The sequence below is a fragment of the Amborella trichopoda genome, chromosome 11 (genome assembly GCF_054954075.1).
Source record: "Amborella trichopoda isolate Santa Cruz 75 chromosome 11, AtrichopodaSantaCruz75HAP2 v2.0, whole genome shotgun sequence".
NCBI lineage: Eukaryota > Viridiplantae > Streptophyta > Magnoliopsida > Amborellales > Amborellaceae > Amborella > Amborella trichopoda.
In genome coordinates this window covers 34,061,154-34,073,673 of record NC_142346.1, presented here as the reverse complement: position 1 = coordinate 34,073,673, position 12,520 = coordinate 34,061,154, and the positions used below count along the sequence as shown (strand labels likewise).

Sequence of the window (12,520 nt, the reverse complement as noted above, 5' to 3'; positions counted from 1 at the left end):
TGTTGTTTAGATTTAACATTTAACAGCAGTTACTTATCAGTACGGCGATTTCATAATGTTCGTCTGTTTTTTAGTGTTATTGCTATTCATGTTCAATGAAAACTGCAAAGAAGCTCTGTGTTTCAAGAAAGCATAAGGAACAGTGCATTGAATATGCTATACTTGCAAAAGAGACGAGGATTCAAGTATCACTTGTAGTACAAATACTGTCCTCAGATCAATTAAAAGCATGGCATCAGTTTTAACCTCTTCCCCAAAATGCAAGGCAGATAGCGGCCTAACCCCTCTCTCTCTCTCTCTCTCTCTCTCTGCAACCCACAAATGGCATTTACTTGATAAGCCACACATGCACACAGTGAAGGTCCCCTGATCACAGTAATGTAATGTAACTAAAAGAGTTTAAGATATTCAATTTTGGAAAGCCAAAGGCACTTGCTTCCAATGGGAAAAATAGTTTACCCCAAATAGGTTGCCAAATTATCAGATAATCAGTTCCCCTGCTTTATTAGGGATAATGAACCAATAGCGAGGCACAAGGACCAAGTAAAAAACACTTAAATAAGTGAGAGACATGACAAACTCAAAACACGTCCAAAAATTTCAAATCAGAGGAAAAAAATAATAATAATGAATTCATTCTTGAGTAATTGTCGTATTCATGTTTCTTCAAAGCTCCTCAAACTGGAAAAAAGGCAAGAAGAGGAAAGATAAATCCTCATTTATGTGGAGGAAAAAAGGAACTCCAGGAGCTGATGGACTTGAGAATCAGAAAACATTTTCAGTGATGGCCCTTAGCTTCTGCCTTCGTTTGTGACTTAGATTTTGACTGAAAATCAAAACGTAAAACCAATCAATAAACCATTATCCAGAAAAACCAAAACAAGACCAGGTTGCATTTTATGAAAATTGATTCAACAGCATGACAGTAGCTATGTTATTGAGAAAATAAACAAAGGATAATACCCAAAAAAGTAAACAGATGTACAAACATGTATGTATAAGCTAGCTACTGCCATGTGCTTCTCATTAATATGCACTAATAAAATTTGTTGAGAGACAAATGAACAAAAAAACACGCAAATTTACAGAAAAAGATCAGAGACAACAATATTTGAAATGTCATCATGAATCCATTCTAGAAGAAAAGCTTTGCTTGTTCCCCAACAGGAGAGAGGGTGGTTTGAGTATGAAGACTTGACAAGAATGGTAGCCATTTTGTGGGTGAGTGGGATGATTAGCCTTGCAATTCACAAGAAACTGAAAACAAGAAAGCAGCAGAAATATGTTATAGGAGAGGTTATCCAATTTTATGGGAATTCAAGCTTTTGATTTTGTTAGAGGTGTATGGGAGTGGACAGCTATTTAAAAGTTAGATCTTACGGAAGAAACATGTCTGGAAATTAAGTATTTATACGAGGAAAGGAATCTCATCAAAGTCAGTCCTAATTTTTAGAACATTTATACAGGGCAAGGATTTGGATGGCCCAAGGGCATACACTGTAGAAACAGGATGAGGGGTAAAACACCTAAATAAAGGGGTTTGTTTAACACCAACTCTCAAATCATCTTTAGTCATCTCTAAGATCAATCTGAAAAATCTAAGAAAATGATTTGGAGCTAAGGAAATGTTTCAAATCAAACCCCACTCCAAAAATGACTCTCCGACAATGATCTAGAATTCATGGAACCCAAAATCATTTTTATTTTTTATTTTTGGAAATTTATCACAAAGTGAAGGATTAATGTTGAAACATTTCAGATCCTAAACACCCACTACTCCACCCCCTTCCCACCCAAAATTTCTACTGTATTGGCTATTGGGCTTAGAAAATTTGTTTCCACATATGTATTGATGTGCCTATTTGATTGCATGCGAGAACATATAGAGCTAAAGAAATTTATAAGAACAAATTTCTACGATGTTAGTTCAAAACCCCAAAACTCCTAAGAGAACCCATCCAGGAGGATTCGTTTGACCTCAAATTTTGTAGCTGACCCATATATTGTCAATATTAGGTTCTCCAGTTTAAGGGGCAAAAAATATGTTAGATTGAGGAATTGGGGGGGTTTTGACCACAAATTTTGCTGAAGTAATGAGCATCATCACCAGATGTATTTTTTTACCTCAAAATGGAAGGTCAGGATCACAAAATTTTCTCTCCCCTAAAAATATATTTTCTATATTTTTTTTGTTTTCCTTCTTTTTTGTGTGTGTTTTGATGAGATTGTTCATCGGGTTCTGTGAGTGAAAATGCAAAACTTGGGGTCAAAGAAATCGACAAGATAAATTTTTTTAAGAGCTTTTAGGTGGGGAGTTAAATCTTGTAGAAATTAGCTCATTCCTATATGTGTGTGTGTGTGTGTGCACGTGGGCGCATGTGTGTGCATGTGTGCCTCTGTGTGGGGAAAAATGTTAGGTTAGAAGCCAGCTGCCACATCTATCTCATGAATCCTAAAGATGTCAACCTTATACTATAGAAGCAGGGTGCACCTTAAAAAACCAACTAGAAAAGCGTGTTTGAACATTTGAAAACCCATCTTGACTTCGAGATGTACAGATATGAGAAAGAAAGGATTTCAAAACATAATAGTGCATCTTGTAGCTTATCCAGATCGCCTATTTTTAAAATTACCAAGTGCTTATATGCTCGATCTGCACCAGGTTTGGAGCTTTAAATTTCATATTTAGCAGTTAAAATAGAATTTTAGGCTACGATGTGGCTTAGAGGTGTGCCTAACTTTGATTTTAAGGGTGAGACGCTATATAAACCACACACACACACACACACACATACACACTTCTATGATTGCACATCAATGCAAAATCTATAGTTCATTTATAGTCAAAGGTATAACTATTCTTCATAGTTGAATAGTATGGAAACTCCCTTATAAGGCCAACATAATACACAAATGATTCATGCTTTAATATTGATTTCTGAAGAAGTAATTTCATAGATTATGAATCACAAGGGGTTGATCTAATAGCATAAAGCCCTCATTTATTCAACTTCTGCAGATTAATGTGCTGACAATTAATACACATTCCCGTAAATTAGAGCTATAGCTTTGTCCGCTTTCTCAAGGAAGCAAATCTGATCAAGTATTTTAACTTCTATCTTTCAGAAGTATAATAATTATGAACCCCATATACAACTCTAACTTCAATCAAGTGTATTGGCCCTATCCAATACTGGTCTAAATGTTGATGGCCCATCAACCGAAATTGGAGGACATAGTGAAAACCTTTTCTTTGTCAACAATCTCAGACATTTATTGAAGATGAGAATTGTTCAAATCATGCGCAGAGCAATTATTCCCATTCTAAATTTGAATCCTTCTAGAAAATGTTGGTGAGTGATAGTTTGACATACTAGACTTCTAAGTTTGATATATTCATTGCAAAATTTCTTTTATTTTCTTGTATGGAGAACCCCAAATTACTACTAGTATTACTTTCCTCTTCTTCTTCATCGTCATGATCTTCTTTTTCCTCTTCTTCTTCTTTTTTATTATTATGGGATTGTCGACAAAGAGACCTTTTATCTTTTGTACATGGAGGTCACAATCATTCTTGTCCTTTAAATTTCAAAATGGGTGGTTGTAAGAGTGTCATTGGATAAACATAAAATTAAAAAAAAAGCTGACTCCGTGACTCACCCCAAGCCATCCAATTTGACATCTAATGAGTGAGAATGATTGTGGCCTCCATGTACAAACGATAAATGGTCTCTTTGTAGACAATCCCTATTATTATAACGTTATGTTTTTCTTATTATGATGAGCATTAGAAATATTGGTGCTATGATCAGTCTATGATCACACTCTCATCTCCCACCATATAAACTTCCAAAAAACTTTCCAATCTTCAGACACCCTATACTCCAAAAACACCAACCCAAGCCTCCCATACGTCCTTTGCCTGACTTCTCTTGGGAATAGGGAATAACTCTGAATCTTTCACTTGTTCCATCAGTTGTAATGCAGCTGCAGAAGACATGACTCAAGAAACAAAATCCAGGTTGGTGCCAAATCATCCATGTATGTCACCACTTATATGTCCTTCCCTCCCCCCCTCATTGTCCTCTCTGTTTTTTGTTCTGGAATGTTAACTTGGGACCTGATAGGAATAAGACTCTAGATATCATGGCGTGGCACTGACCACCCTGACCACCATTGCCTGAGTCCATTCCCGTCTCAACAACTTATATATTCCTCTTCTTGATTAGCATGCCATACTGTGCCCACCCAGCAAGTCACAGTTGCTCGTTCAAACTAGCTACTCAAGTTCACCACAAATTGCTGAATGCAAATTTACTAACCCCATCTCATAATCTGGACAAATGATAGAGAGCACATTGTAAAAGGATTGCTCACGAAAAAAGTGAAGGGAAAAAGGACATGAACTGGAATTGTGTTTATCTAAAAAGGCACAAAATATCCACCGTTGGCTACCATTAGATATAAAGGACCAAATTCATACCAGAGGCTCTTTTTTTTTTTTTTTTGGTGCTCAAGGTCTTCTCAATAATGCAAACCGAAACATTTGAGTCTAAGTTGAGATTTTGCTGTATGTCACCATATCTTCATGAAATGGATGTTAATGACAACTAGTTCATGGTGATCTCAAAAAAGAATAGATACTCCTACCTTTTCCTTTCCACTTTAACAATTGGATACTACATATCACTCAAAAATTTTCTTTGTATCATTTTATTTTATTTAAATGTCAACTAAGGACTTGGCTGAGCCCATTCCCATCACTCATAATTTGTTCCAGTGACACATTCTGCAGATTATCACATGCTTGGTTAGATGAACATAGATCATCTGGAAATCGAAGATGAAAATCTTCTTTACTACAAGGACTTGTATATAGCTATTGAGGGGGCAGAACATAAGCTTGAAGGTAATTCAGATGAAGAGTGGAAAAGGCTGGATAGAAAAGCAATTGGGACTATTTGACAATGGTTGGGTGAAGTTGATTTCCACCACGTGAGACATTGGACAAGTCATTGCAGAAGAAGTTACATGATATGTATGGGAGAAAATTTGTCAGACAATGAATTTTTGATACCAAAGTTGGTGAATTTCAGGTTTAGGGATGGAGGATCCATCACAGAGCATTTAATGTGATGTAAAGCACTGTCAACTAGATGATGAGCTACAAGCAATGTTGTTGCTTAATTCAGCCTCGGATGGCTAGGAGATTTTTGGGGATCTCCTTAAGTGACTTAGCTCTAGAAGGGAAAGTGACCATGATTCAGATCACAAATAGCTTGCTGAATAAAGATCCTTTGACTCATCCACCTCACAAGCTCTTGTTACAGATTAAGGAGGGTCCAAGAATCAAGACCAAAGTAACCGACCTCAGTAAAAAGAAAGATTGAAGTCCAGGAAGGGGATTACATGCTTTCATTGTAGCAAGAATGGGAACATGACGAAAGAGTGCTAAAAACTCAAAAGGGAATAGAAAGAGGACAATGACAAGAATGGTGGCAAGGAAAACCCTGCAGTAGTTGTTGAAAGTGATGCTGGCATGTTGGAGTGGTCGGCAACTGCGGTGACGATTCCATAAGTGTTGGATCGACCTCACGCAACTCTAATTGGGTTGTAGATACTGAAGAACCACATTCTTCCTAGCATCAAGAATAATCTTTGACCACATGCGACAAGCAAGCTCTTCAAGTGCCTCCGTTCAAATATTTGGGAAAGTATACCTCAAATGCTTTCAAAAGCTACTATGTTAAGCACGACATAAGGCACAAGAAGATAGTTTCATGCACTCTTAGCATAATGGTGTAGGAGAAAGAATGAATCCCACAAATATGGAAAGAGTCACAAACATGTTATCCACTGGAAGTTGCCAAAGCCGTACCAAGGTGAAGTTGTCCTCACCATATGGTTGATAAATAGATCCTATCATTTCCTCTGGACGGTGATATCCCAGATCGAGTTTGGACCAAAAAAGGTATTCTTACCCACACTTGAAGGTGTTCGGGGCCAAGCCAAAGTTCCAAGTTGGATGAGAGGGAGCATTACGTGCATCTTCTTGGGGCATCCAGATGAAGAGTTCAGCTATGAGCTATAGGACCTTGAAAACAAGAAGTTGATTAGAAGTAAAGATGTGGTCTTCCAATGAGACCTAGCCATCGAATACTAGAAGAAGCCAAAGAAGCCACAATATTTCAATGATGTTCTCCATGACACTATTACAGTCCTTCCTATTGTGGCACACCATAGTGCAAGAAGAAGAAGATGACTCACACGGGATTGTTGTTCTAGTGTCAGGTGATTGGGAGCAAGGGGAGAAAATTGTTCGAGAAGAGCCACTTGGTCTGCCCATCGCCTAGGCTGGCTAAGGGGGCCTGTGCCCATCGCCTAGGTCTGGGTGCCTGCCTAGGGACCCTACGTGTCCGCCTAGTACCCCCACCTAGGTGGGGGCCCAGGGGACCGCACCCACCTAAGTGCAAAAGTACCTATCAGGTGAGGTATTTTTGTTTTTTGGATTATAAAAAATGTATGCATATGCTAATTTTTTACAAAATCGGGACCTAAAACAAGATTACTGGAGACCCCTTCCCAAGGCACCCTCCTAGGCGCTGGGCGGCCTAGACCTCCGGAGAGCCTAGGCGCAGCCCGAATTTTTTTTGGAACATTAAGAGGCACTTGCAGTTGAATTGAGCCCTCAAACAAGTTCCCTACATCAAACTATGTCCTACTTACCGATGGAGGTGAAACAAAAAGCTAACAAGATGCTTAAGCCAATAAACACAAAGAGGAATGGGGAAAAACTATGCAAGAGGAGATGGATTCCTTGTATAAGATCCACACCTATGACGTACGTATTTGGGTTGAAGGTTGAATAAAAGAGATCGTAACCAAGGTATAACGCAAGGCGTGTTGTGGAAAGTCTCAGGCAAAAACAGGCATTGATTTTTTTTCTTGATAATAAAAAAACATGCATCAATTTTGATGAGAAAATTTCTCCTATAGTGAAGATGTCTTCCACCTATGGGGTCTTGGGCTTGGCTGCAAGCACGAATGTAGAAGTTGAGAAATTAGTTGTCAAAATTGCCTTTCTCCATTGTGATTTGGAGGAAGAAATATATATGGAGCAGCCAGAAGGATTCAAAATAAAAGGCACATAGCACATGATTTGGAGCTACATAAGAGCATATATGGGTAGAAATAGGCCCCAAGGCAATGGTACAAGAAGTTCCTTCCTTCATGCGGGATAATGGATAAAACGTTTTTGAAGGTCATTACAGTATCCTTTTACTTTACATTGATGTCATGTAGATTGTTGTAAATGATATTGACAAAATTGACAAGTTCAGTCATCTAATTTGAAGGACTTAGTACAAGAACAACAAATCTTGGGCATAAAGATCTCTTATGATAGGAGGGTCGGGAAGCTATGACCATCACAAGAAAGATACATCGAGAAAGTGACTAAATAAAAGGTTCAATTTGGACAAAGGAAACCTATCAGTTGCCCCCTTAATGATCACTTTAAGCAAAGTGCCACAAGAAGGCCTTCAAATGAGGAGAAAAAAGAAATAGAGAGAAATCCCTATGCATGAGGTTGGACATTGCTGGTGCAGTTGGTCTGGTAAGCAAAAAACATTGCCAATCCAAGCAAGGAGCATTGGCAGCAGAGGAGCGGATCCTAAGATATCTCAAGGGATCATACAAAGCGTGTTTGAGCTTTGGAGGACAAAAACTTGTGCTAAAAGGTCACACAGATGCACGAATGGCTTAAGATGTTAATTCCAAAAAAATCAACCTCGGGATACATATTCACTTTTGCAGGGGGGAGCCATATCATGGGAATCGAAGTTGCAGAACTGTGCAGTCTGTTAACTTCAGAGCCCGACTACAATGCAGTCAGAGAAGCTAGCAAGGAGATGCTGTGGATGAAAAGATTCCTCCAAGAGTTAGGCTTGAAACATAACAAGTATATTACACACTATGCGAGTCAAAGTACAGTCCACTTGAGCAAGAATGCAAGCTTCCATTACAGGACAAAGCACATTGTCGTGCATTACCAGTGGATTCAGGATGTCCTAGAAAATAAGTTACTACAGCTTGAGAAGATCTATATTGACAAGCATGCATCAAATATGACGAGAAAGACGCTAAGGATGAGCAAGAGCTGTGTAAAAGCACGGTTAGAATGGGTGCCATATGAGAACTGAGGTAATCTGCTACTCAAGAGACAAGAGGGAGAGATTTTTGAGGTTCCTTTCTCATGAGGAGATAGGACCCCAGCCATTCCAATAAAGATAAGGACATCGGACCCCCACAATATTATGTTAATGAGGTGGGACATAAATTGGAACCACAGATTTTGGGGTTGATAACCTAGTGTATAGATAAGATAATGGACAAGTCAATGCTATCCTAATCAAAGTAGAGAAACCAAGAGAGTAGAGAGCCTCTTGAAGAGAGAGAGAGAGAGAGAGAGAGAGAGAGAGACACCTAGATTGAGACCCAAGAGGAGATTGAATAGACTCTTACAGAGAGCTCCAAATTGCCTGTATCTCTCCTCACACTTAGATCCTTGGTTAAGAGAGAAAGGAGAAGAAATTGGATGTTTAGGAGATTAGGCATTTGTTTTGGTCAAGCATAGTACCATTAGATTTACATAGAGGATTTGACTATCTCTCTCCCTTGGACATAGTCCATAAGGGCGAACCACATTAAATTTCGTGTATTCGGTTATGGGTTTCTTGTTTTTATTGTGTTTATTGTTTCCACTTCTTCATAGACACACACATACATATATGTTGGGGAAAATGGTTAGTCCACGCCTAGAGTGCTCCCGAAGTGTTTCATACTCAGTCACAAAGGCAAACAAAATCCACTTTAGAGATTCTGTATTATAGTGAGAGGGCGTTTGGAGCCCAACAAAACTACTAATATCCCCATAAGAGATAAATGTGAACCTTATCCAATCTATAGATTACTAGCAAGTTGTACACCTCTGCATGACTTGATCAAATATCACCATGCCATCCATAAATATGAACTGGTTCATTCCACTCCCCTGGAGTCCATCCCGATCACAGCTTATCAATTAGCCAGTACTAAACGAGGCTACATTTGTCGCGCTTGGTCACTCACTTTCTACAAGAACCAAACATAAAATATGGTTAACTTGGATGTGATGCTCTAACTCAAAAGATTGTGTGGGTTGCTCACTCTTTAATTGTGACAATATAAGAACGATTTCTAAGACAATTCCAGCCTTTTACAAGTACAAAGAGTCCACTCTAGAGAAGTTAGTTGTCGATAACACCGGTCCTCATGACCTTTTCCTGAGCCAAACATTGCAAAATTATTCGCTTAGCCTCATATCGTTGGCTACATAAGATTGTCCAAAAATTTGAACCTCCCTGTAACTTGAGTTTACAGTTCTATTCTTTTAACATACTTTTCTTAGCATTTGAAGAGATTTTTGAGCATTTATCCATCTTTAAGGGCACTTACACTACACCATTTATATCTGTTATTACATATTATGGGCTTTTCAGTTCATTAAGGAGAACCATTATATTCTTTTATTGCTAAATTATCACCATATTCTTCAAAACACGTTCAAAACAAAATTGAGAACAAAAAAAAATTCACCAACTTATTACATTGAGAAGTCGATCAAGAAAAAATAAGATATCACATCTAGCAATCATGAGAATTCAGAATGGATTCTTTGTCAAATGACGCAGTTCCCAAGCATATGTACAACCAGTAAAATTGCTACATATAGTATTGAAAAATATCAGCATGATGGGGGACCAAATAAAAGAGCTAAACAAATCAATCTAAAATTTTAAAATCAAAGAGTATAGAAATTGAAAAACATCGAACAAAGCTTGAATTAAAAGCACAAGCAATGAATAGCAATAAAAGGTAGGAAACCAAAAAAGAATGAATTTTAATCTATGGTTGCAGTGAAATCACAAGAAAGAGAATTATAAACTTGACGAGGCTGTGTAGATTCATCTGAGTCTTATTTTCGCTTTTTGGAATGACAGGATTCAGCACTAGCATGTCATTGACTCAGATGAGCCTCAGGACCAATGTTTGAAACAATCCCACCCCCCCCCCCCCCCCCCCCTTCCCTCGGAAAAAAAAAAATTCCACTTTCTATAGTTAGCTTGATCTATCCTATTTATTTTTTGATATTTAATTTGAAAATTTTGGGGAGTACTATTTAGGAAGAATGATATTGGGATTTGGGAGAAGTAATATTTCTTCTGCAAGTAATATTTATCCTACTAATATATTTACTTTTCATTTTAAAAAGGAAATAAGATGATTTGCATCATAATGCTTGAAAAAGGAAACATTCCTGTCTTCAGAAGGACAACAAAGATTTTGCATAGTAATGCTGAAAAATGAATGAAGAAGATCATAACTCAAGGATCATAAAGTTTCTTCTAGAACTTGTTTAAGAAGAATCATATGGGCAGGCGTGAATTCTTTTTCATAAAATACTTTTCCGGAGTAATTTTCCCAAGCATGTGAACTTTTATCAAGTTCTTGGAAACAATTGCATTCAATGGATCTCATGAGAAACAAATCTTTTAAGATTGATCTACCTTATCTCCATTACTATGGACCAAAAGCCTATCTGAGTGTACAGAAAGCACTTGTAGGTATGCTGATATACCTGAATAGTCCTCAAAGGAGATGGGTATTCTTTTATATTTGTAACTAAAGTTGAATAGGTCTTCCACAAATCAATACCCCGAACAAATAATTGGAATGTAGTAGATTGAATGTGAGAATAGGCTCAACAAAATCCTTTATGGCTAGAAGTCCATCAATGAAAAAATATACCCCATATAGCAATATAGCACAAAAATATTGAATTTTGGCCAGAATCGGATTGAACAATCATCAAAACCATATGACACTGCCAAAACAAAATAGATCTGAATTATATACACAACCAAAAAAAATTGGTGGATTTCCAACAATCTGCAATTCTTTTACATATAAAACGATCTACATATTAAAAAAATTTGATGGATAAAAAGTTCAGTAACTCAAGAAAGAAGTTGTATGGATTGTCTGATGTCCAAGCTACATCTAATTGTTCAATTCCCAAGTTTCATTCAAAAGTGGATGGACAAGGAAGATTATTTCTAGCAATATGTGTGAATAATTTAGTAAGATGAAACTCATGTATTCCCCTAAAGTCATGCCACAAAAGTAACACAGTGGAAGAAACTGTATACTAGTCAAATCAACATTAAATTATAGAAACAGAAATTTCGAACGCATCTTGAGTTTTTCATTTATAAAACTTGCTATTGTCGAAACAGGTTGACTTCTGACATTTCCAGAAGCTTTCCAGCATGCGCTTTCTATTAACCAACAAAATCAACGCCCCATAAACCTCAATGAGATTAATCTATCTAAAATCAGTTTAGCGTTCATCAAGTCCTGAATAGGTTAACAAGGAGCAGAAGGAGAAGAAGAAACGCCGAAAAGTACACCACAATCTTCACAATTTACCACAATTAAACTTCAAGAGTTCAACCCCAAAATCTAGTTAGTCCAGAACATTAGGCAACAAACATTCAAAAAATACACAGAAACCAGAATAAGAACCACACCAAGACAACAATCAAATCAAATAAGAATACATATCAGAAGCATAACACAGAGGTCCTTTTCCTACCATCATTTCCAAAGAAGCACACCCACCATTCTCATAAACAAAACAATAGAAAATCCAAAGTAAAAGCAGGGGAACAAAATAGAGAATTGTGGTAAAAGAAAGGGGATTACCTTGAGATAAGAGAGCTTAAGGCTTCCATAAACCAGCCCAACAGTGAAGACTGAGAAACGAGCTGCCTGAAAACCCAAAATAGCATTCAAATGCGATCAGATCCCACATAGTCCACAAAAGAAGAGAAGCCGAATAAAAGTTGAGAGCGAGAATGCCTAATAGAGAAATTTTTTCTAAAAGAAAAAAAGAAGAAGAAGAAAACCCTTATAGAGTGAGGCCAAAAGGGTCACAAAAGAGATGGTTAGAGAGAGGAAATGGATGGTAATGCGATAAAAGCCAGAAAATTGAAGCCAAATTGCTTAAAGAATAGCAGATTAGAGAGAGAAAGTAGATGGTAAAGAAACGCAAAACCAGAGAGAGATAGAGAGGTGCAGTACCAGGGCGAGAGTGCTGGTGCCAGAGTAAGGGCCTGGAAGTGCCATGGTTTATGGGTCGCTCCTCTCTTTCACGATCGGCGCTAAATATAACGCCTGTTTCTTCAGATCTTATACGCAATGCGAAAAGTTTCAAAGGCACCCTACTCAATACGTGACCTTGGATCTCAACCGTTAGATCTGAGCATATGGTAGAGATGGCTTGAGTCATAATATCATAGCTCTTAAAAATCTTGATTGGACGGTTTATAATTTTTATGATTAATTTTTATTCTATAATTGTTTTAAAATCAAAATGTAGGACAGAGGACTGACAAGAGCACACGTGATAAAAAATTAA

General features: G+C 37.6%; 1 long non-coding RNA gene across 1 annotated transcript; it reads right to left on the bottom strand.

Moving 5' to 3' along the window:
- Positions 1-412: 412 nt before the first annotated feature.
- Positions 413-12,265, bottom strand: LOC105420846 (uncharacterized). The gene is made up of 3 exons (XR_966748.3): positions 12,184-12,265; positions 11,806-11,871; positions 413-826 (listed from the first exon to the last, which is right to left on the bottom strand). It is a non-coding gene; the product is annotated as an uncharacterized LOC105420846 (long non-coding RNA).
- Positions 12,266-12,520: the final 255 nt, after the last annotated feature.